The 27,727-nt window shown below is 36.4% G+C and overlaps 1 long non-coding RNA gene and 1 pseudogene across 1 annotated transcript in view; both read left to right on the top strand.

The window, feature by feature from the left end:
- Positions 1-10,635: 10,635 nt before the first annotated feature.
- The window catches only part of LOC129058517 (uncharacterized), a 29,912-nt gene continuing 12,820 nt past the window's right edge, over positions 10,636-27,727 (top strand). The window contains exons 1-2 of the long non-coding RNA XR_008523667.2: positions 10,636-10,938; positions 25,788-25,964. This is a non-coding gene — a long non-coding RNA (uncharacterized LOC129058517). The remainder of the gene's footprint in view (positions 10,939-25,787; positions 25,965-27,727) is intronic.
- On the top strand, positions 11,101-14,298 carry LOC100435102 (amidophosphoribosyltransferase-like; annotated as a pseudogene).

The following is a 27,727-nucleotide window of genomic DNA, read 5'->3' as shown; positions in this document are numbered from 1 at the left end:
TTCATGAATTATTCATTCATTCATTCATTCATTCAACAAATATGTATTACACATCTGATATGTGCCTGGTTCTAGAAACTAAATATAGAATCGCAATAGAATGTAGCATATAACACTTTACAGAGTGCTTTGGAATATTCTTCTCTGTATAAATACTTGAATCATAGCTCATTTCATATTGAAGTTTGTTTGTCTTCTCTGTGTCTCCATCTGAAATTACTATCTTTCCTTACAGGAGACAAAACACCCTGTAAACAATCACCTAAGAAACCTACTAAACAAGAAAGAGAGAAAAATTCTATAAAGGAGGTGATATAAAGATGAAATTGTAAAGGAGAAAAGAGAAAATTTAAAACTATCAAGTGAAAAGGAACATTATTAGACAACAGAAGCAAAATATATGCATCTGCTCTTAGCAGCAAAATATATTGAAGCTTCACAACTATAGGTTGTTTGAGGGGTCTATCGTACAGCCCAGTGTTTCTCAAGTCTGATTTCTCTGTGCTTTTCTAAAAAAAACAGATTTCTGTTTCTTATCCCTGCCCCACTATAGTTGGGGCCCTATCTTTTGCATTTTTAGTGTTATTGTAATGATTCTTACACAAACAGCTAACCATAGATTTCTTGTATTTTACTTATTTTGTGTTTTATGTATTTTTGGAAACACTAGGCTGAAAATTATAATATTTCTATAAAAATAACATGTCTCTAAGAAAAAAGAAAATGAACCTATCATCAAAAATATCTCATGAATCTAGCAAACTGGTCATCACTAAGAATTTAAGCATATCTTATTGTAAGACCTTTAAAGGAAGAAAAAATACCATCTGAATATAAACTACCAGTAATTCAATAAACTGTACCTTGTTTACAGACTTGCAAACTATTTAGCATCCTGTAATTGGCCTAATGTTGGACAATTTATGGTTTGTTTTCTTCTTTTGATAGGGTTTCCATCTCACTTACAAAAACAACAAGAAGCAACCATAACTTCAGATTTAAAAAAACCCATTGCAATGCCACAGCTCAAATAGGTCACAACGATAATATGGAAACCTGGAGTTCTCTCAAGATCTTAGCTATTCAGTTAAGGGTATGTGTTAAGCTCTTCTACTCCATTATGAAATGAAAGCTCCATGGATTTATTTTCCTGGACCTTGTGATATATCTGCCCTAGAAAGAGTAATGGAACTGTGGAAGAGATGAATGACAGTTCTGTACAAATAATTCTGTCCCTTTCATGAATATACCAAAGTATAACCCAGTTGTGCCCTCTGGCATTCAGTGGGAGCAAATTTTTCTTTAATTCTTTAATAAAATAATTTGAATTCCAATCTCACTTTAGACTAAAAGAAATTTATATTCTTCCCAAATATTTCTGTGAATTCTTGGAGATCGTGCTTATATATCTCGGTTGTTAACTTTTCAGCTCCACTGCCAAATTTCTGGTTTTGGCTTGTTTCTCCCCGACCATTCTGGCTACCTCTCCAACACTCTACATATTCCTCCAGCTTTTCTGGTCGGCTTCACCTCAAATCATAAATATAGATTTTAGTCTCCAAAACAAAGGGAAGAGACAGCCATTATTAAGTTAGTAGTTGATAAAGCTGTATTAAAGATTTGGGATTAGGGAAATTACAGCACAGAAGAGGAAACTGCTCTTTCTAGATTTACTAATCACACACTGTCTCAGGGAATATTAAAATAATATTGTAGCTATGTTTTTCCTTTGGGCTTGATCTGTACCCATGTTGCTGGGACCCATTCTGTCTTTGCAAATTCTTCTCTCCTAGTTCTTTTATACTATCCATCCACAACCACTTCATTCCTTCTCCATCCTCCAACACCACTGCTGACCCCACACCCAGCAAAGCTCCAAAAAAGAGGGGAAGAAACCCCCCCCACAACAAAACAACAATGAAAAACAAACTGCAAAACAGACAATCCAAACACACACACATACACGCATACATGCACACACACACACAATCCTGCATTTGGAGCTACCTGTTCAAAGCTGAAATTTTTATACCTTAAAATGATCTCTCTATATCAGCAAGAACAAATATGAACTTTATTATGGAAAACATTTAATTATGGTTATCTGTTTCCTCATTCAAACACTGCCTTATGCCTTGCCTTTCATAATGGAAAAAAAAAATTCTTTTCTAAAAGAAAAAAGCCTTTTTCTACCTAGGAGTAATTATATAGGTCCCCCAAAATATAGAAAAGTGTGCAATATTTTTCTTTGTTTTAAAATAGCGATATTTCCTTATAGCCATAAATGAATAGTGTATGCTTTTTCTTTTAACTCAGAATGCACCAGGAATGATGCATAGAGGCTGATACAGAAAGTGAACACAGCACATTAACTGAGTCAGCGACCGAATCCTTCACATATTTTCAGAACTCAGAGGAATTCTCAACATTAGATGTTCCTTAGAACCACCTGGGGAACTTTAACAAATCCCAATGCTCAGGCCCCACAGCAGATCTATAAATCTGACTCTCTGGGGCTAAAACCCAGGCATAAGTAGTTTTACAAGATGCCCAAGTGATTCCAATAGGCAAAGTTGAGAATGACAGAAAAGAAATATTTGACACAAGCATGAGTCGCCAGTGGCCAAGCGTGATCTTGTCAACAAAGCCTCAAAAACTAGTTCAAAAGTAATTTGTGGGATGAAAAGTTGGAGGAGCTTTCTCATCCATGTTCTTTAGGAAGAGGAGAAATTATTTCTTTAAAAATCCCTGCTTATCTATGGACTTTATAATATAAATGACTAAGAATTAAGGAAGCCATCAAAGACGGGTGGCAGAGGTTCGGAGCTGGGTGAGAGGGGGTATATAGTTGCTTTTTAAGTGATTCTCTTTTTCTGAACCATGTCAACTTTCTGATACCATTTGAATAAATATCTTTTTTTTATCTTTTGCTTTTTTTGGAGTCAAAATCATATGATACTAGTTACCAATTCTGGAAGACAGACCACCACTACAACTTGTTACTTCATTCACTTTGTAATAATATGGAAATAATATAATTTTAGCCTAGGAACGAGCCTCTGTACTAAAATTCAACATTCCCGTTTAACAGATGAACAAAGTAACTTTGCCACACAAGTGAGAAATGGAAATGAGAGTAGACCCAGATTCATTGTCTTTAGTATGTGTTCTACAACATATACCTCACTTTTTCTCTAAGTCACTTTTTTCTCTTTCTAAAACTTGAGCAGTCTGTGTAAATATCTAGTGAATTCATATTGGAGGACTCTAAAATCATCTTTCAACCCTGGCTTAATAATGTCCCATTATTATTATTACATAGAAATAGAAAAAAATGTAAAGAGAGACTGACAAGATTAATGCATTACCAGGTCTTAGTCTCACTGCCTGGATGAAAAAGTATTAATTAAATCATTGGGAACCAGAGTTATTCTCACATTTTATTATGAATATAAAATGAAAAGTAATGTTAAAAAGGAAAACGGATGTGTTGAGTCAATTATTATTGTATTTAATGTTCTTGTTAGTCAATGTTTGTTTCAGGACTAAGATGGTATCCAAAATCTGTGCTCAATATCTACCAATGGTAGAATTGTTGATATTCTGTGGGGATAGGCTTGGAATGAAGGGCAAGGTTTTGGAGGGTTTTTTTCATGTGTGTGGCAGGTGAAGACGTGAATCACAAAAAATGCTATTCAACTGGTCTGATTGATAAAAGAAGAAATAGGATCTTGAGAGGTGCTAGACAGACGAATAACTAACTGAAAGATTGTGGCAATATAGAATCATGACTGATATTCTGTAAAATAGCTTTGGGTCAAGAGTATTGGGGTTTGAATTGAGGGTCTATCGCTTATTATTCCTATAACTTAGGACACATTGTTTGACTTTGCTGTACCTATTTCTTCCTCTGCAAAATGGAGGTATATTAAACTTTACTTTATAAGAGTTAATGTGATGTTTAAATAAGTTTATATCTAAAAATCAATCTACTTTTATCTATCTATCTATCTATCTATCTATCTATCTATCTATCTATCGTCTATCTATCTAATAAACTTACACCTATACTTACTAAACACTCAGTATTAGCTATTATTGTAGGGTAATGCATTTATATTTAGAATGGTGTATGCTCTATTTATTATGAGAAGTTATTTAAGAATGTGGAGAAGTGATCTTTTCTATATAAATAAAAAGTTTATAATGTAGGTAATAAAATGTGATATATTGTATATTAAATTTGAAATTAAGATGTGACAAACTGCAGGGGTTATCATTTTTGCTGCAGCCTGATTTTCAGGTACATTTCAAATGGTACTTGCATCTCTGGTTTCTCTCTGTCTCTCAGACTTTCACTTTGGGGGTGAAGAATTTGTATGTGGAAATAAAGTTTATTATTGTCTGCATGCAGCATATCTAAGGAATCACATAGAATCAGAAGCCAGGACCACTCAAGGTTTGTAGGTAATAACAGGCAAGAAGGATGACTGGTTGAACTATGCTTCTCAGTTTTAAATCATCCCTAATTATAACTCTCCAGGGAAATGATTATTTGGAAACCTTCATCAGAAAGCCCCTTTGGGATTGACTATACCTATGTGACTGAAAGAATAAACCAAAATTATTTTTCCAGCCAGAAAATAACTGAGAGCTTGAGTATCACTGTTAGGTGTGATTCCATTAGCACAGTTGTCTCAAAGCTTCTTTTTCTGTAACATGAATATGTAGCCCCACGTGGGTCTCATTCTAACACTAGGCAGGCTTGAAAGACCATAATCTGGAAACTAAGAATGAAGGAGAATAAAATGTGCCAACTATAATAAAGATAAATACCGAATCTACGATGAGAAAAGTACATTGCAAATTATGGGAAATATTTGCAAAACAAAAGAGATTTTCAAAATAAAAATTCATAATATTCTAATATAAAAATATTTTCTTAATTGCAAAATTTAAAAAAATTATTTTGCACATGAGTATAAATAAAGAACAATCTGATATCCTCATGGCTTAATCTCAAATTTTCTGCTGATCTCTGCTCAAATGTCAACCTAACATAAATCTTCCCTGATTTCCATATCTAAAATAACACCCCCATTGCTCTTTATTCCCTTACACTGCTTTACTTTTCTTCATATCTTTTAGCACTACCTGGCATAGAAATGTATTTATTTTTAATACTTTAGATTAGCTTTTCTGTCATTAGTAATTCTTGGAGCATTGCATATTCTTAAAATTAGATAATTTTTAGTTAATTTATTTTAAAACAGAATCAACTAGTAGTTATAATAAGATTAAAGTGAGTAAACAGATCAAGGATAACATGAGTATGCAATACTTTGAAATGATTTTGTAGTTTGATACAATAACACAAATTATAAATCATAGGCTATGCCTTAAGCATTTTAATAACGTTTATCTCAGTTTTTTTTTATTTTCTTACGCTCATTCATTCATTCAAATAATATGTATTGTTTATTTATTAATTAACTAGAAAATATACCTGGCACTGTGCTACAGCTGAAAACAAGACAATCCTGTACTGCTCTCAAGTTGCTTACAATCCAGTATGATAGACAAAGCTTAAACTAGTAATTTTATTTATTTATTTATTTATTTATTTATTTTTTATTTATTTTGAGACAGAGTCTTGCTCTGTCCCCCAGGCTGGAGTGCAGTGGCGCGATCTTGGCTCACTGCAAGCTCCACCTCCCAGGTTCACGCCATGCTCCTGCCTCAGCCTCCTGAGTAGCTGGGACTACAGGCACCCGCCACCACGCCCGGCTAATTTTTTGTATTTTTTAGTAGAGACGGGGTTTCACCGTGTTAGCCAGGATGGTCTCAATCTCCTGACCTTGTGATCAGGCTGCCTCGGCCTTCCAAATTGCTGGATTACAGGCGTGAGCCACTGCGCCCGGCCTTTTTAAAATTTTTTTGAGATGAAGTTTCGCTCTTGTTACCCAAGCTGGAGTGCAATGGTGTGATTTCAGCTCCCTGCGACGTCCACCTCCCAGGTTCAAGCGATTCTCCTGCCTCAGCCTCCCAAGTAGCTGGGATTACAGGGGACTGCCACCACGCCCAGCTAATTTTTGTAATTTTTGTAGAGACAGGGTTTCGCCATGTTGGCCAAGCTGGTCTCAAACTCCTGACCTTGTGATCCACTCTCCTTGGCCTCCCAAAGTGCTGGGATTACAGGCATGAGCCACTGCAATGGCTGTAATTATTAAAATAGATTTAATTTTAATTAATAATCAGAAGAAGAAATAGAGAATTTTGGTGAGTGAGTGTAGAGAGATCAAATCTTGTTTGGGAGATTAGGAAAGGCTTCTCTGAGAACCTGACATTTAGAAAGAGACTTGAAATTTAAATTGGGAGGGCAAAAAGGAATCTGGAGGAGGCCAAGGGAAGAGCATGCCTAGTGGATCAAACAGCAGGCATGAGGACTGGATACTGAAGAAAAAAAAACAATCTCAGCTTGCTCAAAGACCTAAAGAAGGCCACTGATATGGTTTGGCTCTGTGACCTCACTCAAATCTCATCTTGAATTGTAACTCTCACAATTCCCATGTGTTGTGGGAGGAATCTGGTGAGAGGTGATTGAATTATGGGGGCGGATCTTTCCTGTGCTGTTCTTGTGATAGTGCATGATTCTCACAAGATCTGATTTAAAACAAACAAACTAACAAACAGGAGTTTGCCTACACAAGCTCTCTTTCCCTGCTGCCATGCATGAGACTTGTTCCTCCTTGCCTTCCACCATCATTGTGAGGCGTCTCCAGTCATGTGGAACTGTTGAGTTGTCCATTAAACCTCTTTCCTTTGTAAATTGCCCAGTCTTGGGTATGTCTTTGTCAGCAGTATGAAAACAGACTAATACAGTAAGTTGGTACCAGTAGAGTGAAACACTGCTGAAAAGACATCTGAAAATGCGGAAGCAACTTTAGAGCTGTGTAACAGGCAGAGGTTGGAAAGGTTTGGAGGGCTCAGAAGAAGATAGGAAAATGTGGGAAAGTTTGGAACTTCCTAGAGACTGGTTGAATGGCTTTGACCAAAAGCCTGATTGTGATGTGGGCAATAAGGTCTAGACTGAGGTGGTCTCATTTAGAGATTAGGAACTTGTTGGGAACTGCAGCAAAGGTAACTCTTGTTATGTTTTAGCAAAGAGACTGGCAGCATTTTGCCTGTGCCCTAGAAATTTGTGGAACTTTGAACTTTAGAGAGATGATTTAGGGTATCTGGCGGAAGGAATTTCTAAGCAGCAAAGCATTCAAGGGGTGACTAGGATGCTGTTAAAGGCATTCAGTGTTATAAGAGAAGTAGAGTATAAAAGTTCAGAAAATTTGCAGCCTGACAATGTGATAGAAAAGAAAAACCCATTTTCCGAGGAGAAATTCAATCCAGTTGCAGAAATTTGCATAAGTAACGAGGAGCCCAATGTTAGTCACCAAGACAATGGGGAACTGTCTCCAGGGCATATCAGAGGTCTTCATGGCAGCTTCTCCCCATCACAGGGCAAGAGGCCTAGGAGAAAATGGTTTCATGGGCCAGGCCCAGGATCTCTGTGCTGTGTGCAGACTAGGGACTTGGTGCCCTGCGTCTCAGTTTCTCCAGTCATAGCTGAAAGGGGCCAATTTAGAGCTCAGGCTGTGGCTTAGAGGGTACAAGCCCCAGGGCTTCGTAGCTCCCATGTGGTTTTGAGCCTGCAGGTGCACCAAGGTCAAGCATTGGGGTTTGAGAACATCTGCCTAGATTTCAGAAGATGTACGGAAATGTCTGGATGCCTAAGCAGAATTTTTTTTGCAGGAGTGGGGTGCTAATGAAGAACCTCTGCTAGGGAAGTGCAAAAGGGAAATGTAGGGTTGGAGCCCCCATACAGAGTCCCTACTGGGGCACCACCTAGTGGAGCTGTGAGAAGACGGCCACCATCCTCCAGACCCCAGAATGATAGATACACTGAGAGCTTGCACTGTTCACTTGGAAAAGCCATAGACAATGCAAGCCCATGAAAGCAGCCAGGAGGGAGGCTGTACCCTGCAAAGCCACGGGGGTGGAGCTATCCAAGACCATTAGAACCCAGCTCTTGCATCAGCATGAACTGGATATGAGACATAGAATGAATGGAGATCATTTTGGAGCTTTAAGATTTGACTGCCCTGCTGGAGTTTGGACTTGGATGGGGCTTGTGGCCCCTTTGTTTTGGCCAATTTCTCCCATTTTGAATGGCTGCATTTACCCATTGTCTGTACCCCCATTGTATCTAGGAAGTAACTAACTTGCATTTGATTTCACAGGCTCCTAGGCCAAAGGGACTTGCCTTGTCTCACATGAGACACTGGACTGTGGAGTTTTGAGTTAATGCTGAAATGAGTTAAGACCTTGGGAAGGCATGATTGGTTTTGAAATGTGAGGACATGAGATTTTGGAGTGGCCAAGGGCAGAATGTTATGGTTTGGCTTTGGGTCCCCACACAAATCTCATCTTGAATTGTAACTCTCATAATTCCCATGTGTCACGGGAGGAACCTGGTGGGAGGTGATTGAATTATGGGGACTTTCCTGTGCTGTTCTTCTGATAGTGAATGGGCCTCATGAGATCCAATGGTTTAAAAAAAAAAAAGGGAGTTTGTCTGCACAAGCTCTCTTTGCCTGCCGCCATCCGTGTAATACATGACTTCCTCCTCCTTGACTTCTGCATGATTGTGAGGCTTCCCTAGCCATGCGGAACTGTGACTTTTCCATTAAGCCTCTTTCTTTGTAAATTGCCCGGTCTCGAGTATGACTTTTTCAGCAGAGTGAAAACGGACTAATACAGCCACTATGTAGGGTTGCAGAGAAAATATAGGAGTTCTAGTTAAGTTTAAATTCCAGATACACAATGCACTTTTAAAAATATAGGTATTTCTCCCAAGTAATAGGTGTATTTTTATTTGTTTATTCTGGCAACCATAGATTAGAGCACAATGAGTAACAGAAAATGGAATAATAGACTAGAGAAGGCAATAACTGGGTCTCACAAAGTCTTGGAAAATTATGTTATTATTATTTTTTCAATGCTTAAGAAATTAGGAGGTGATTCAAGGCCTTTAAGCAAAGACTAATCTAATTTCTATTTTAAAAATAATAATTTTGTTTGTAGAGTAGAAATAAAGAAATCCAGTTTCAAAAACTTTAAGTAAAAATGGAAGAATAAACATATAATAGTAAATTTTGATTTATTTATGAAATTTAGAAAATTATGAAAAACTGTAGAGGAGATAATAAGCAACAAAATTTTAAAAACTGGGAAGCAGTTGAAAAAGTGAAAACTGACTAACCAAAAATAAGAATACTGAATCCCAAACCAGCAGTTAAGATAGGTTAGGAATTGAACAGATTAATACCACAGCTTCTCAGGGTCTCAGGAATCAGGCTTTCTAGGTTCCATGGAAGTAGGAGTAAAGGAGGAGAACCTAAATATCCCTTCCCATAAGAGCAGCATAGAAGTTTATATATTGGAGATATAAACCCAAAATCTCTGTAAAAAAAAAAAAAATCATGCACAGTTGCAAGTATGAATGGAGGTGGTGAAGTCTATACAAAAAAGAAAGTAGTAAAACTAACAAAAACAGATTAGATGTTGAAAATCTCAGCCTTTTTTTTCAGCTTGGGTTTTAGTATTCTGTTAGGCTGCTTCTAGCTAAGCACTGAGCATGGGAAATTGTCCTTGGGCAATATGATAAGACCCAAAGTAAGGACCTAAAAATAGTGCTGTGAGATGACCCAAGAGTATGGTGCAGATTTCTCTACTGAACCTACGTTGACAAAGTCCAACCTATACTTTCTCAGACCTTCCTTTCAATTTTAATCTCCATTAGCAGTAAATAAAGAAATATCAGATACCCGAGGAAAATCTCTTGACTTAAAAAAAGTCCAAAACAAAGAAATTTAAAAAGCAAACTGAAGAAAATAAAACTGTGTAGAAGAACATAAAGCAATAAAAGCTATGATTAAGAACTTGAGAGATAAAAAGATGGAGAAACACCAAGTAGGAAGAAGATACTACTAAAGAAAAAGATTAAGATTAATATTCAGAATACAAAAACAAAAAGTTCTAGTGACATTACAAATAAAAACATAGAAGAAATAAAAAACAAAATACTAGGCTTGAAAGTTAGAGTAGGGTATATATTTCAGACAGTAGAACAAAAATACAAAGTGGGAGTATATTCCAGATAATAGAGCAAAAATGTGAAATTAAGAGATAACATAAGAAAATTTGATGATCGGTCCACAAGAGCCAATATCTAAATAATAGGCATTTTAGCTAGAGAGAATAGGAGAAATGGAGGAAGGAAACCATTAATCGAAGAATTTAAGGGAATTCCAAAGACAGAGAAACATAAATTTACAGATTAAAAAGGTCCACCACATGCCCCCAAAGTACCACATCATGAAATTTTAGAGGGCCAAAATTAAGAACCAACAAACTTCCAGAGAGAAATAGAAAGCAATAGCAGACAATGGTACATTGCCTTCTAATCCAAAAAGACAACCGTTTTCAACCTAGAATACTATAGTGAGACACTGGCAATAAATTGCTAAGGTAGAACCCAAAATATTGTGACACGCAAGGTACAAAAACTCACCTCCTAGACGAAGTTCCTGAAGAGGCTGCTGCAGGAGATACACTACTAAAACAAAGAACTGAACCGTGGAATTGTTCATTATAAATAGAATGTTATGGAACATAGAACACAAGACTTAAAGAGAAAAGTGAAAGAAATGCCCAGGAGGGCTTAGAAGGGAGAAGCAAGCCAGTCATGGAAGTCAACCAGACCAGAGAAAGTCAATAGGCTGTGGGAGACGTTTTTCAAAATGCAGAAACTGAAAGAATATCTGATGTATCCGACAACTGGACATTTAGACAACTGGCAAAGAATTTGTGATAAATGCAAAAGTAAGCATACTGAAAGAAAAAATTCTAGACAATTAGAGAAAATCTAGGGAATACAAAATGTGCAGAAAATGAATGTTCCATTCTGAATCAAGAAATAACGATATTATTTATTTGCGGAGCTGTAGAGGTAAATGCCAAAATGATTAACTAATAGAATTGAAAATGGTTAACTTGGAGCTGGAGGATGAGAATGTCAGTGTACTCCAGGTGTGTAGCAAGCCTTGAACAAACCTTGTAGAACTATTTGACTTTTGAATCCACGTAGAATTCATGCACGCATGTAGAACTCTGATAAAAAATAATAAAGTAAGTTTAAAAACCAACCCATGGATATTTAAATCATCCAGACAAGAAATCCTAATACCTTGGACCAAGGTAATGAGAGCAGAGAGAGTGGAGAATGCATGGATTCGATATCGAGGATGAGGAATAATGAATTGTTTGTTAAGGGTGGATTTTAGTTACGTTCATGAGCAACAATGAAATAAATAACATTAGAGTAAGAAAAAACAGAAAGAAGTATACGAGTTTTCTTTCATAAATGCTTAGCTAGAAATAACATGGATAAATTGAGTAATAACTCTGTAAAACATTCTGAAACTTAAAGGAAAATCTAGGCTGGCAATAAAAAGCAGAAGTCCTGAGCACTGATGTAACTCATTAATTATGACTTCAGCATTTGGAATGATGCACATGTAGAGTCAATTACCAGAAAAAAATAGCAAAGCAACAGTCTTTCCAATAGCTGCTTACAAATATATATATAGTCTCCTTCCGTTCTGTCCCTTCCATGCACATTCTTCCTACTCTTTCTAAACCTTTGGCCTCTTCTCCAGGGTCTAGTTGTTTATGGTCCTCAAAGTCATAAAAATGGTAATTCTTGGCAACTCATGATACAATCTTACTGTCCACGCTACAAGAGGACATTCCAGTGTTTAAACTTCAGCTTGGAGAGTAAGTCAATAGCATTTACTCATCGCCTAGATGACCTTGATGCATTGTGGGTTTAATGAAGTATCTTTTCCGCCGGGCTCACGCCTGTGATCCCAGCACTTTGGGAGGCCAGGGCGGGCGGATCACTAAGTCAGGAGATCGAGACTATCCTGGCTAACACTGTGAAACCCCGTCTCTACTAAAAATACAAAAAAAAAAAAAAAAAAAAAATTAGCTGGTCATGGTGGAGGGCGCCTGTAGTCCCAGCTACTCGGGAGGCTGAGGCAGGAGAATGACGCGAACCCGGGAGGCGGAGCTTGCAGTGAGCCGAGATCGCGCCACTGCCCTCCAGCCTGGGCGACACGGGGAGACTCCATCTCAAAATAAATAAATAAATAAATAAATAAATAAAAAGTATCTTTTCTCTTCTACTCAATTATACTAGACTTCCTTCCCACCACTAGCAAGAATATAAAGAAAAATACTTGTGGGATGGGATAGTGGGGACTACCTTTCTGTTAAATGACACTAAAGGCTGCAAGCTAACCTAGGGTGAAAATTTACATTAAGAACAAAAGAGGGGAGCCAGCCTCAGGAAGGAAGCGCCTGTCGGGAGCGCGAGCTTCTGAGCTCGCTTCTGCGCTCGCTTCTGCGCTCGACGGGCCGAGCTGGCAGCTGGTTGGCGCTTACACCTTGGCCGCAGCGGCAGGTCCCTCCACGTGCGCTTTCGGCGGCGACGTGGAGCTGGAGGAGTTGGGGATCCGAGAGGTATGTGGCGTGTTCGGGTGCATCGCCTCAGGAGAGTGGCCCACGCAGCTGGATGTGCCGCATGTGATCACTCTGGGACGCTGCAGCGCCGGGGTCAGCAGAGCGCTGGTATTGTGACTAGTGACGGGAGTTGAGCGCCAACATTCAAATCACACAAGGGAATGGGTCTTGTAAATCAAGTCTTTACTGAAGACAGTTTGAAAAAATTATGTTTCAAATCTTCGAATTGGACACACAAGGTATGCCACGACAGGAGAATGTGAATTAGAAAATTGTCAGCCCTTTGTTGTTGAAACACTTCTTGGGAAGATAGCCGTGGTACATAATGGCGAATTGGTACATGCTGCTCGATTAAGGAAAAAGCTTCTGCGTCGTGGTATTGGTCTGTCCACAAGTTCTGATAGTGAAGTGATTACCCAGTTACTGGCGTATACCCCTTCTCAGGAACAAGATGACACCCCAGACTGGGTAGCCGGGATTAAAAACTTGATGAAGGAAGCACCCACAGCATACTCCCTGCTTATAATGCACAGAGATGTTATTTATGCAGTATGAGATCCTTATGGAAATCGTCCCTTATGCGTTGGTTGTCTTATTCCAGTGTCTGATATAAATGACAACGAGAAAAAGACATCAGAAACAGAAGGATGGGTGGTGTCTTCAGAATCTTGTAGCTTCTTATCTATTGGTGCAAGATATTACCGTGAAGTCTTGCCTGGAGAAATTGTGGAAATATCCAGACATAATGTCCGAACTCTTGATATTATATCAAGGTCTGAAGGAAACCGTATGGCTTTTTGTATCTTTGAATATGTTTATTTTACAAGACCAGACAGTATGTTCGAAGACCAAATGGTTTATACAGTAAGATACCCTTGTGGCCAGCAGCTAGCGATTGAATCACCTGTGGATGCAGATTTGGTTAGCACTGTTCCAGAATCTGCTACGCCTGCTGCTCTTGCTTATGCAGGAAACTGTGGACTTTCATATGTGGAGGTGCTGTGTAAAAACCGATATGTAGGGAGAACTTTCATTCAGCCAAACATGAGGTTAAGACAACTTGGTGTTGCAAAAAAATTTGGAGTATTGTCAGACAACTTTAAAGGCAAAAGAATTGTTCTTGTAGATGATTCAGTTGTGAGAGGCAATACCATCTCACCTATAATAAAATTGCTCAAAGAATCTGGTGCAAAAGAGGTACACATTTGAGTAGCTTCACCACCAATTAAATATCCATGCTTCATGGGAATAAACATTCCTACAAAAGAAGAGCTCATTGCCAATAAACCAGAATTTGATCACCTTGCAGGATATCTAGGAGCAAACAGTGTTGTGTATCTGTCAGTACAAGGACTGGTTTCATCTGTACAAGAAGGGATAAAGTTTAAAAAACGGAAAGAGAAAAAGCACGATATTATGATCCAAGAAAATGGAAATGGTCTAGAATGTTTTGAAAAGAGTGGTCATTGTACAGCTTGTTTCACTGGAAAATAACCTGTAGAATTAGAATGGTAGCTGGTAGGGTTGGATGTGTGTAGTTTCAAGATAGAAAGTTGGTCAAGAAGTTATAGTGGTCACACCTCATCTATTTACTGTTACTCAGTTGGTACAATGTAAAATGCCATGCTTATGTTTACCTTTATAAGTTTTGAGATTTTTTTTTTTCTGAAAAGGATACCAAAGTGGGATAGCTGAACATTTCTAATTGCATGTAATACAACAATATGTGGTGGCCTTTTTTTTACACAAGCATTGGCTAGCCTTTTTAACCTGGTCAGAGAAGGCAGGTGGTCACTGACATTTGCCATGTCCATGCTTTAAAGGGTTTGCAAGAAGTTAGGGTTAAGGAGAGGTGATGCCAACAAGACAGGTGAGTTAAACGTAACATTTCACGCTAAGTTTGAATAGAATACATTATACCTCATAGGTGTCTAGCCTGTACAGTTCTGGCTGTAGTTATGACCTTGGCTTCCCTGTCTAACTGTAGACAAATCTTTAAAAAAAAACCACAAAATATAATCTGTGGTGCCTCAGTTTCCCCACATGTGCAATGGGATACTTATTAGATTCAATAACTGATAAGAATGTGAATAAGTGTCAAAGTTTTGTGATTTGAGCCATCATTTCACTTCTGATTTTAAGATAGCTCATGATTGTTAGCTTTTGGAAAGCTAATGATTATTTTTTTGAAATTAGTTTACAATTAAGATTTCATTATGATGGAAGGAGATATAATTGGCAGACCTTTGCCATCTCTCTTTGAGATGTCCAAAAAAGGGTTATAAAAATCCGTGAAAAAGTTTTTCCTACATTTGACTAGAAAATGTGATCCATAGTATTTAGCGCCCTGATACTATAAGCTCAGCAAGTAACCTGGTACATTTGAAATAAAAAACAAATTTTTAGATTCAAACAATCCCTTTATCCTTAATTTAATTAATTATCATATGCTTTTTAAATGAAGGGCTTGATCACTTGCAAGCATATATACATGTAGATGTACATATACATGTACACATACACATAAATATTGCAATTAAGTGATCAAGTACAGACACAATAGGGGCCAGTTTTGTTTAATGATCAAAGAGACAGTCACTTTGCGGAATTAGTATCAACTTACAATCCAAGTCCAAGTATCATCTTATAATCACTTTTTTTCTACTTTATTAAGATCTGATGAATTTGATTTCTTTTTTGAAGTTTTTTCTTGTAACATCTGAGCTTTAGAAGTTTAAGATGACCCCAAACCTTTGTTTATGTAAGAATCTTTAAACATAAAAGTGTTTGTTTCTGTTATGTTACCATAATTTGATGTATATAGTGTCCAGATCCATTTAAAAATTTAATATTTATTAATAACTGAAACTGTTTGTCTTCTTTTGGTATATAGTCTCACATATTATATTATAGCAGGCCAAGATAAAATTTTGACAGCTCTTTAAGCCCACATGCAGCAGTGGGTCAGATAACCCCATGGCAGTGACACGGGCAAATTGGCATTTGAATAAAGCCCTGGGACCACCTCAATATGTGTAGCCTCTTGTCTTAAATGTATTCCCTATGGCAGGATGGAGGAGGTAAGACCTGTGGGTCAATTTTGAACTGGCCTTACCTTGATTTTTGAAACAAGAGACTCAGGGAAAGTATTAAACCAAAATCTCTGATTTTACTTTGCATTTTCTGTAGTTTTTGTTTTACTGAGATGCTTTTGTAAAGGAAAATAATACTGAGACAGTTTGGTAATTCTACAGATTTCTTAATATTTCTCCGTCATGGCCTTTTACTTCACAATTTACTGAAGTTTGAATTCAATTTCTTTTTTTTTACCAATTTAACCTCAAATGTTGTTTAACTGCTTTAAATTTATATACATAGAGTATTATAAACTGCAGAGATGAAAAATGTGTTTTCACAGGATTTATATTGTGAACTAAACTAAGCCTACTTTTTGTGACTTATTTGTGATGGATTGTTGATAAATGCGTGTAATAAGTATGTTTTTTAAAAAAAAAAGAACAAAAGAGGTTATAAAAACAACGCCTGTAAAACTACAACATTTAAATTTTGGATAGAGGAGAAGCAGAAAAATTGTGAAATAGTGGCCAAAGAAACAGAGAAGGAAAGCTGTGAAGATTTAGTGTTACTGAAGCCAAAGCAACAGAGAATTTCTAAATGGAGAAATCAACTATTTGGAAAGTGATAGGAGGCTGTTTGTAAAGTGAATCACTAAGAAGGGAAGTTAGATTTGGCAAAATTGTGTTAGTTGATAATTTTCTAGCACAGGTTAATTGGAATAATACAAGCATTGGTGAGCTCGTAGCGTTGTTTTGATGGCATCTCTGTCTTCTCTTCTCACTCTCTCTTTAGGCATTTTGAAGTCTTGCAATAATAATTAGTCAAGGCTTAGCATATCCAGGGGTCATAGTTAGTATTGAGTTTAAAATCAAACGTATTAACCCCTAAATTTGAGTTTTCCCCCTTTGTAATTGAAGATAAATAGCTTAAACTGTGTCTTCTTTTTAAACACACAGACATACAGACACACAAACTGGATGGCCGGTAACTGAATAAAATATTTTTTAAACAAACAAAAAGCTGTGTTTTTCTATGTTTAACCAAATAAGTTTGCTTCATTTACATCTTGCTAATGAAATGCTTGCGTTGCTGTGTGGCACTAACTATAACACAGAAAATACAATTTTAGAGCAATATATTTTGGTATAAGAAACAAAATCAAACATTACTTAAAATCATAGTATCTTACTATTTATTAAGCCCTTACTTAATGTCCATTAATTACTATTATTAATCCCTTACTATTTATTAAGCCCTTACTTAATGTCCATTAATTGTGAAAACACGTAAGGCCAAAAATCTATCCTGAATTCAGAAGACCCTTGACTTTCAATTGTCTAATTTTATGTATATAGTAACCCTACAAGTACAAAATAAAAACTTATTGATGAATAGAATTGTAGGGAAATTTAGTGGAATTGTTTTTGAATTTGGAAAGGCTATTAATAACATTTTTGTTTTTAAACTGACAATGGCAAACTCATTCCTGTTAGGGCCTGGAAGCGTTCAGGTCACATTGCTTTCGGAATGATTTGAGTTCTTTCTATTTGAATAGTCTTGGTGTGAGTTAGAAAACTTTAGTTTCCTTCTGTGTACTTTAGAGGGATGCTTAGCAACCTTGTGGTTGTAATATTTCTGAATCTCTTGGATCACTTTCAGTAAATATCAGTTCAAACAACACTGGACTTGAGAAGGCTCATTTACATCTTTGCCTTTAGAATGAGACTAACACACTCCTTTCTGGGCTCAGGAAAGTTGTCTTAACTCCTCTCTCTTCCCTACCATATTTCCTCCTGCAAACTCTGGGATCCTGGGGCAAAGATAAGCAGCCCTAAAGTGTCATTCTTTCTAACCTAAACTTTCTCAACGGCCTTGTATACTATTCTATTTGGAGCCTCCCTGGAGATGTTTTATCCAGTCCTTTCAGTTAATTCAGAAGGGCCAAGAGGCCTATGCAGGGTCCTCACTTGACCACTGCCAATTCAGGCTTTACCATTTCAGCATAAACTGCACAAAAATGGCCTTAGTAAAGAGAGAGACAGATACGACCAAAATTGTGTTTCTGACCAAAAATATGTAGAGTGGGTAATTTTTTTACTTACAGAGTATATGGAAAAAGACAAAGTTATAATGAGTTTAGGCCAGCTATATAGTCATTGTGCAGATGCTTCTAGATCTTTATTTAAATCTGCGCTAAGGGGAAGGGATGGTAATAGAGCAGCAGAAGCAACAAGAGATAGTCTAAAGAATATAAAATCTTTCATGTGTTTTTTGGCTGCATAAATGTCTTCTTTTGAGAAGTGTCTGTTCAGGTCCTTCACCCACTTTTTGATGGGGTTGTTTGTTTTTTCTTGTAAATTTGTTTGAGTTCATTGTAGATTCTGGATATTAGCCCTTTGTCAGATGAGTGGGTTGCGAAAATTTTCTCCCATTTTGTAGGTTGCCTGTTCACTCTGATGGTAGTTTCTTTTGCTGTGCAGAAGCTCTTTAGTTTAATTAGATCCCATTTGTCAATTTTGGCTTTTGTTGCCATTGCTTTTGGTGTTTTAGACATGAAGTCCTTGCCCATGCCTATGTCCTGAATGGTAATGCCTAGGTTTTCTTCTAGGGTTTTTATGGTTTTAGGTCTAACGTTTAAGTCTTTAATCCATCTTGAATTAATTTTTGTATAAGGTGTAAGGAAGGGATCCAGTTTCAGCTTTCTACATATGGCTAGCCAGTTTTCCCAGCACCATTTATTAAATAGGGAATCCTTTCCCCGTTGCTTGTTTTTGTCAGGTTTGTCAAAGATCAGATAGTTGTAGATATGCGGCATGATTTCTGAGGGCTCTGTTCTGTTCCATTGGTCTATATCTCTGTTTTGGTACCAGTACCATGCTGTTTTGGTTACTGTAGCCTTGTAGTATAGTTTGAAGTCAGGTAGCGTGATGCCTCCAACTTTGTTCTTTTGGCTTAGGATTGACTTGGCAAAAAACACACGAAAAAATGCTCACCATCACTGGCTATCAGAGAAATGCAAATCAAAACCACAATGAGATAGCATCTCACACCAGTTAGAATGGCAATCATTAAAAAGTCAGGAAACAGCAGGTGCTGGAGAGGATGTAGAGAAATAGGAACACTTTTACACTGTTGGTGGGACTGTAAACTAGTTCAACCATTGTGGAAGTCAGTGTGGTGATTCCTCAGGGATCTAGAACTAGAAATACCATTTGACTCAGGCATCCCATTACTGGGTATACACCCAAAGGACTATAAATCATTCTGCTATAAAGACACATGCACACGTATGTTTATTGCGGCACTATTCACAATAGCAAAGACTTGGAATCAACCCAAATGTCCAACAATGATAGACTGGATTAAGAAAATATGGCACATATACACCATGGAATACTATGCAGCCATAAAAAATGATGAGTTCATGTCCTTCGTAGGGACATGGATGAAATTGGAAATCATCATTCTCAGTAAACTATCGCAAGAACAAAAAACCAAACACCGCATGTTCTCACTCATAGGTGGGAATTGAACAATGAGAACACATGGACACAGGAAGGGGACCATCACACTCTGGGGACTGTCGTGGGGTGGGGGGAGGGGGGAATGATAGCTTTAGGTATCTAATTAGTGATACCTAATGCTAAATGACGAGTTAATGGGTGCAGCACACCCGCATGGCACATGTATACATATGTAACTAACCTGCACATTGTGCACATGTACCCTAAAACTTAAAAGTATAATTATAATAAAATAAATTGAAAATAAAAAATTTAAAAAAAGAATATGAAATCAGCCCAGATCTTCCACAACTTTGGTGTGCCCTTGGATAAATCACTTCACTGGTATGAGATTTCTCATCAATAAAATGAGAAGGTCCTACTAAATCGCTCCAGCGGATCCATTCAGCTTTTATATTCAAATATTCATTTAAGCCTTATAAGTAAGCTCTGAATATCTGTTTGGTGAGAATATTTCTCATAATAATTATGATGGCTCATCTATGTAAGCCTAAAAATATAGATTTTCAAAAACCATGGTGTTTCAATACAGCATTATACTCTTGATCTCAAATATTTCCTAATTGAATGCCTGTATAGATAGGCAGCAAGATAGGATATTTGATTTTACCTTCTTGAATATAATAGTTTCAATTACTTGAAGCATATCTAATATTAAAGGACATTTACTTGCCACCCCCACATCACCATGTCATTCCTCTTTCTGGCAAATGTCATTGAATTTTAATAGTAGGAGGTAAAGAAACATAATCTTTTTTTTAAATGTTAGGGGTTTAGGATGAAACAAATAAATGTTTAAGTAAAAAATGCATTTTTTAATTGTGGTAAGTATATACGCAAAGCATAGGAAATTTTTTTTAATGAAACACAGAATGGATGAATTTCTCATTTGCAATATGCTAATGTTATGTAAGACACATCCAAATAGTTATCTAGCAAATATGTGTACGCTGTGATTTTTGTAAGTTTAAATTAACAAAATGCATTGAATTGGTTTCATAAAATCTATCCAGATATGTATATGTTCAGCCTGCATATTAATGCAGCATTCTTTTTTCAGGCACGTAAAAAGATGATGGGCTGTAGCTATTGAAATGTGTTACATTTGCTCCATAACATTCTCTGCTAAAATGCTGTTGTCTTGAGAGCTCTCATACTGTGTTGTTAATAACAATAGGATCTTAAATGAAGCTATTACCTCCGCTCTATAAATCACAATTGTTTTTAATCAAAGAACATTAAAATGAGCTAGTTGCCACTGAGGGATTATTCAGTTTAAAAGAAGCAACTTTACACAGATTTAGAAGAAACATATGTAGGCACTTTAAGGACTCATTGCTTTTTGTAGGTAAAGATTTGGATCATAAGTCATGTTGGGGAAAAGTAACTCTACTAGCAAAAGTAAAAGGGCATGATTCAACATTTATAGAAGGGAGAGTACACAACCTGGGGCAAAATGTAAGTCCTACCACTGCACTTCTACCATGAACATGTGCTTTTCAAAGTCCTGTTGTGTAGTCCAGAATCCTGGGAGCACATGTGAAATAAGAGTTCTGGGGACAGAAATAATATTGCCACATTACTAACCCTACCTTTGGAGATTTGCAGTAGTTGTTAAACTTTTCAACTACCTTTTTTAAAAAAGATAAACTCATGTTTCATAAACTTTAATATGATAGTAATTGTATGTTTAATGTCCATTAATTGTGAAAACATGTAAGGCCAAAAATCTATCCTGAATTCAGAAACTCTTTAAAAAGGTATCTTAAATCAAAATAGCATTTACACACTCAAATATTATAAAATATGTGAGATTTATGTGTGACAAATAGTTTATTTTATTTCTAGGCATTTCCTGGTGCATTTATGGATTTGCAGGTATCAGGGATGCATAGCCCTCAGGTTCCTTAAGCCAGTAATTCTCATGCTTTCTACATGGTAATAGATACAATGGATGAGTTCCTATTTGCTCTATGCTATGTAACGTTAGACATATCAAATATGTTTTAGGTGATTCATTCTGGAAGTGGTTAATGATTACATCAATGATAAAAATAGCTATTTAAATACTTCACTAATATTGCGGGCTATGCACAATTTTTAGATAAGTAGTTGTAATTCTATCGCTTTTCCCTGGCTGAAGAAAGCTTCTAATAATGCAGCATAATGAAACTGGTGTATTCTTTAGCATCTTTAATCTGCTGTAATTTTAGGGATTAATCATACATTTTGTCTTTTTTAAATTTTGAAACACAACTTGAAATGTTTCACAAATGTAGCTATATTCCATTTAAAAACCACTAATAAATGACAGGTTTGCTTTTGATGATATAGATATCTACACATTCAGCTGCATCGAACCTGGGCCAAGTTGCACCCCACATTTCCTACAATAGCCCTAATCTGATGAAATTCTCTTAAGCAAAATGTAGATGACTCTTTCTAACTACATGGATAAAATTCTAATATTCGGCTAAGATGCAAAAGATTCAGTTACATCTGATTGACCTAAGTTAAACACATTGGCACGAACTGCAAAGATATGCTCATTGATCAGCTATTGCTCGGAGGGCATTTAGGAAAAGACATATGCTCATGGAGCGTCAGTTCAATTCTCAGCATGCTGCCATAATTACATGCTTCAGTGTGTGCGCTTAATGACAAGCAAAAGAAAACCAGAACTGCCTCAGAGAACACAAGGGTACTGGCTCAACAATCCCCACTTTCTTAGGCGCTAAAGTTTTGATCCTTTTCAGAAGAAAATGGTGCCTTTCAAAAAGATGTTCTTATAAATGAAATCCCTCTGTCTTATCTCATGATAGTCTTTATTGGTTAAAAGTCCGTATCTATTTATTTTCATAACATATTTCAGCAAGTTATTTGCCTACTTAATTTAGGGCCTTAGGATTCTGTGTTTACAGGGGACTGGATAATATCATCTTCTGCATGGAATTAATAATGATGAGGCCATCAGAGGAAAGGGGTGAAGATTAAACTGTGAGATAAGTAGAGTCTGTCACTGGTAACACAGTCCCTCCCATCAATTCCCAGTGTTTGACTGCTTAACATGTTATGGAAATCTTATTACTCATAGAAATTCGGGTTTTCTAAGCCTTGAGGTCATCCATCTTTTGTTTCATGAATGATCTTTGTGAAACAAGAGAAATTCATCCTCTTTTTTGACATTGAGGTGAACTTACTGTCAAGCTCCTTACAGCGTAGCTTCAGATCCCATCTCTCGCATGCCTCCTTTTGAAGTATTATACCTAATTTTCATCCATAATTGTGCAGCGTTGTTTATTGTAAGGAGAATGGCAGGATCTACAAAACCCAAATCAGACCCCACTCATACAGTTTAGTGTGGCAGCTGTCCCAAAGATGCTGCCCTTGAACAGTGCCAAAGCCTTAAGACAAAAAGTTGCAATTATCAAGACTGAATTTCAGGTACATGGCAATGAGTAGCAAAAAACCTTTCCTCTGTCTGAAATCAAGTTTTCCTGCCACTATATATTGATATTTCAGTAGAAGTAATTTACATGGGAGTCTTCTGAGTTTCTCATATTTTCTGTGGCGTGTCCAGACTTCTTATATTTGCACAAAATTGTCAAACAACAACAATAGCAATGGTGACAAAAATAATTAGACCAGGGTGTCTAAGGGAGAGAATACAGTCATGAGTTCTGTTTCTGGTTGGGCCAGTAAAGCACCTTTCTCATCCCTCTTTTCCACTTATCACTAGAGATAGAAACTAAAAACGATGGCTTCAGGCTGCTAAAAGCCTAAAACAAAACAAAACAGAACAACAACAACAAAATAAGGCAGGTTAGACCTCATTGACCACCGAATGAATGCCAGGATCTTTGCTAAATTGTGGCTTCCACTGCAAAATTTAAGTGAACTTACTGAAGATGTTATCCAAAGTCAGATATAAATCAGAATGTAAAGAAGAATTCAGGTTTGGAAGGTAGCTTTCAAGTTTAGAAAAATGTAAAAATACAGATTTTTTTAAATATTGAAAAAATAGTCAATATTTTGAGGCAAATGAAAAAATAATATTTTAAATAACTAAAATGTTATCTTTTAATTCCCTACATTTCACAACAAGAGCAACAAGACCTTTAAATTGGAAGTCATCTTGGGCCACCATTTTCAGTTTTTCATCCACTGCAAAAATCCTCCTTACCATCTTAACAGAGAGCCTATTTTACTTCAGTTACATTGCTGTGAACATCATTGTTTTCAGCCGCAATCGGCCTTAGTGCCAAATGCTGCTTTGCATCCCATTTTTGTATGACTTGCAAACTAAGAATAGATTTTACATTTTTAAATGGGTTTTTAAAATTAACCAAAGTAGAGTACGTCATAATACATGACAATCATATGAAACTCATTTTTTAGTTTCTATAAATAAAGTGTTATTGGGGCACAGACATGGTTATTATTTATGTATTGGTGATGGCTACTTTCATGCTACAATAGCAGAGATGAGTAGTTTCAAGAGACAGAAAGCCCCAAAAGCCTGAAATATTTACTGTCTGGCCCTTTATAGAAGTTTACTGACTACTCAAGAACCACACAATATAAATTTCTTTCTTTTCTCCTTAAGAGAATGGCAAATAGTTTAGGTTCTTCTCTGTCTCTCTTTCTCTTTCTTTTTAAATTGGTGATTATCTTTATTTTGCCTTCACATTTTTTTCTTAATTGGGATAATTATAAATTCACAAGCAGTTGTAAGAAATAATCAGACATTACATCTACATTTTGCCTAGTTTCCATAAATAACATTTTGCAAAACTATAGTAGGATAACCAAGATATTGACAGTGATCTGATCAATCTTACTCAGATTTCCTGTTTTACTTGTACTCATCTGTATATATGTGCATGTTTGTGTGCATGCGTATAAGCTTTTTTTTTTTTTTTTTTTTGAGACGGAGTTTCACTCTTGTCACTCAGGCTGGAGTGCAATGGCACAATCTCGGCTCACTGCAACCTCCACCTCCAGGGTTCAAGCAATTCTCCTACCTCAGCCTCCCAAGTAGCTTGGATTACAGACATGTGCCACCACAGCCGGCTAATTTTTGTATTTTTAGTAGAGATGGGATTTCACCATGTTGGTCAGACAGGTCTTGGACTCCTGACCTCACGTGATCTGCCCACCTCGGCCTCCCAAAGGGCTGAGATTACAAGTGTGAGCCACCATGCCTGGCTGTTTATAAGTTCTCTACAGATTTTATCACTTGTGTACATTTGTGTATCTTCCACCATGTTAAAGATATGAAACAGATTTCCCTCATTCATTCTTAAATCCTTTCATACTTTATCATTCTCATCAGACATATTTTGAACACTTCTGTCCACCTTTTCTTAACTTCTGATAGCCTTGCAGCTTAATGATATCTCATTTGAAGTGTCTATTTCTACTCCCAGTTATGTTGTGTACAGGGAGTTGCAAAAACTCAGAAGATAATGAAGGACTTTAAAGTAAGATAAGAAACATAACTCTGGCAACCTTAGGAAGTAGTACGGTCTTATTAAGTAACAAACAATTATGATGTGTTAAAGCAAAATTGAAAAATTATGCAATAGCCAAATTAAAATCTGCCTCTAATGCAGTAAAGGGCAGAACGCAAGCAACCTGAATCAGTAATAAAGTATAAAAAATTATTAAACTCTCCGAAATTCAGAAGGACGAATACTGACACAATAAAAAAAAAAGAAGAGCGAGAAACAGGGATGGAGACAAGAAAGAGATACTGTGAGAGAAAGCGGTAGGGATAAGGGAGGAGGAGGAAGAGGAAGGTGGGGCAAAGGTGTGGGGGAGGAAGACAGAAAACAAGGAGGGAGGGAGAAAAAGACGGAAGAGAGAAAGGAAAGAAGGAAGGTAATTGTACCATAACCACAGTACAATGATCAAAATCAGGAAATTAGTATTTGTACTTACTATTAACTAAATTCCACACATTACTCAGATTTCACCAGTTGTCCAGTTAATTTTTTCTTTTGTTCCAGATTTGGATTCTGGCTCCAGCATTGCGTTTTGATATTTGTTTTAGTCTCTTCCAGTTAGTAACAGTTGTAACAGTCGGTGGTCTTTTGTTGTTGTTGTTGTTGTTGTTGTTTTGCAACTTCTTAGCACTTTTGAAGAGCATTGGTTAGGTATTCTTTCTAACTCCAACAGGCAACTCTGTGAGGCCAATCAGAATGAATACAGAAAAATAGGTGTCTTGTTTTGAAAAATATGAAAGTGAGACCCATCTAGTGGACAAAATATTGCATCACACAATAACTAAATGCCATTCTCTCTTTGTGTATGTGTATAGAAATATATATGTAGTACAAATATAATTTAAAATGTCAATGAAATATTGTCTTCTTTGAATTTTCTCCTGTAACAAAAATTGTAATAGCCAATGTTAAAAGCCAATATTAGCAATCTTATAAAACCAAGTACACATCCAGAAAACTATAACGCTTGTTTTGAAAATATTAATCCCAATTTAAAGCAACATAAATCCAGTATTTACTTATCTATGTGTGTTCCTAGTGTCTTCCAGGTAATGCCTAGTCAGTTTTGGAAATTAAACTGAGTAGGGCCCTGGCAGTTTACGTATCATTTGACGACTTTGTATCACCCTGTGGCAAATATAAGCTTCCAGCTGGTTGGCCAGTGTCAAGCAATAAGGGAAAACTACCAGGATAAGGCAACCTGTTTTTACTCCAGGTAACTAGCCTTCTGAATGAAATAGTACCTACTCATAAATTTGTTTGGTAAGTGATTTGAATTCCTCTGTTGAAGACGGGAAATAGAGCATGTTAATATTTTTACTAAGTGTGGAAGCTATATGAGAACCAATGTATGTTTCTGTCTTTTGAGTGGAACAGCTTTGGCCGAACAGGTGGTGAATCAGGGGAAGAGAACATTTAAGTCCACGAACACTGGACTCAATTTAACATTCAAAAACTTTTCAATAGTCACAGTACCTGAACTATGGATTAAGAGAAAGGAATCATGAAGCACAGACAAAAAGGCAAATGCAAGTGGAAGACATTCAAGTCAAAATTAGATGACTTAAAAAAAAAGAATTTTGTAAATCAAACTTCCCTTTCAGTTAAACTCTGAAGTGCAAAGTGCATCTTCTGTTTTCATTTACATCCATATTTACCAAAAGTAGTTTTCTATCATAAAATACAATATTTTTCCTTTCAGTGAAATCTTTAAAGTGTACACTGTTAGGTATCTGTAGGCTCTTCTAGAATGCACAGCTGAAAAAACAAGATATTTAAACCCTCAAATGGTTTGGGTCTATTTCAAGGTTTTGTTCTTGGCCTTATGCAAAAAACAAAAAGTTGCCCTTGGCCTCTAAATTTGGGAAAGACAATTTAAAATGTTTAAATACCGAAGTATTTATTTGGTGTAAATTATATATAGTCTTTATTCATTTTTAAAAACATTTAATGTTTAGCAACTTTAATAAAGGACTAGAAATATTAATATACACATTGCTGAATATTCACAATATTTAGTTTCTTTTCCTATGAAAGTAAAATTTTGTCCTAAGACTGGACAATGCCTACAATTGCATCTTTAGGCACATAATTTTGTCAGAAAGTTGATAATTTTCAGTTTACTATCTCCCCATGTACTTAAAAAAATAATGTTTGATATATTTAAGATGTATCATTTTACGAAGATAGTAAAAAAAGATTTATGCATAAACATTCACATGGTAATAATTTTTAAAATGATATTATCTTCTGTAACTATGTAAATCAAACCTGGCAGCTGATACTTGGCAGTTGAAGAAGACCCACAAAATTATTCTTGCAAATTATGATGAGTAACTGAACCCAAAGCGACCCCTGGCACAACTGGATAACAAATTAGTCAAAGACAGAATTACTAGCAATTATATTTTCTGATTGCCTACAACCAGACAACAAAATTTGGTATAGTCTCATGTATGTCTGTTTTCTTAGCTAGCTTCTTGGTCTGGCCCCTGAAAGCATCATAGACAAAAGAAACAGATCTATTTTTTTTTTGATAATCAGAATGTATGTTTGCCTTAAAATACCTCCCTACCCCCTCCCATTTTAGCATATGACTATAAGTTCTGTAATGTTGATGAGGTTAACATGCAAAAATCAACTGTTTTAAACATACTACTATTAGAGTCATATATTAATAGAAAATAACTGCTAAATGAAGCTTTCTTGATAACATATTTTGATGGATTAAGGAGGAAATGAGTGAACTAAAATGAGAAGAAAGCAAAAGTTGATGAAAAAATTGGAAAGATATGATGTCTAAAGACTAACTTCTTCTGCTTTGCAAATTGTCTTAACAACAGCCACAGCAGAAATTAGTGGTTTTGGACTCTGTCTTTGGCTTCTATGTCAATTGTGGTGTGGAAGAGGATAATACAGTAAAGATATATTTCCATTTGTCTTTCCCACCTGGATTTATTCTTTCTCTTTCTCCCCGCT

The sequence above is a fragment of the Pongo abelii genome, chromosome 2 (genome assembly GCF_028885655.2).
Source record: "Pongo abelii isolate AG06213 chromosome 2, NHGRI_mPonAbe1-v2.0_pri, whole genome shotgun sequence".
NCBI lineage: Eukaryota > Metazoa > Chordata > Mammalia > Primates > Hominidae > Pongo > Pongo abelii.
This window is presented reverse-complemented; position numbering and strand designations above follow the sequence as displayed.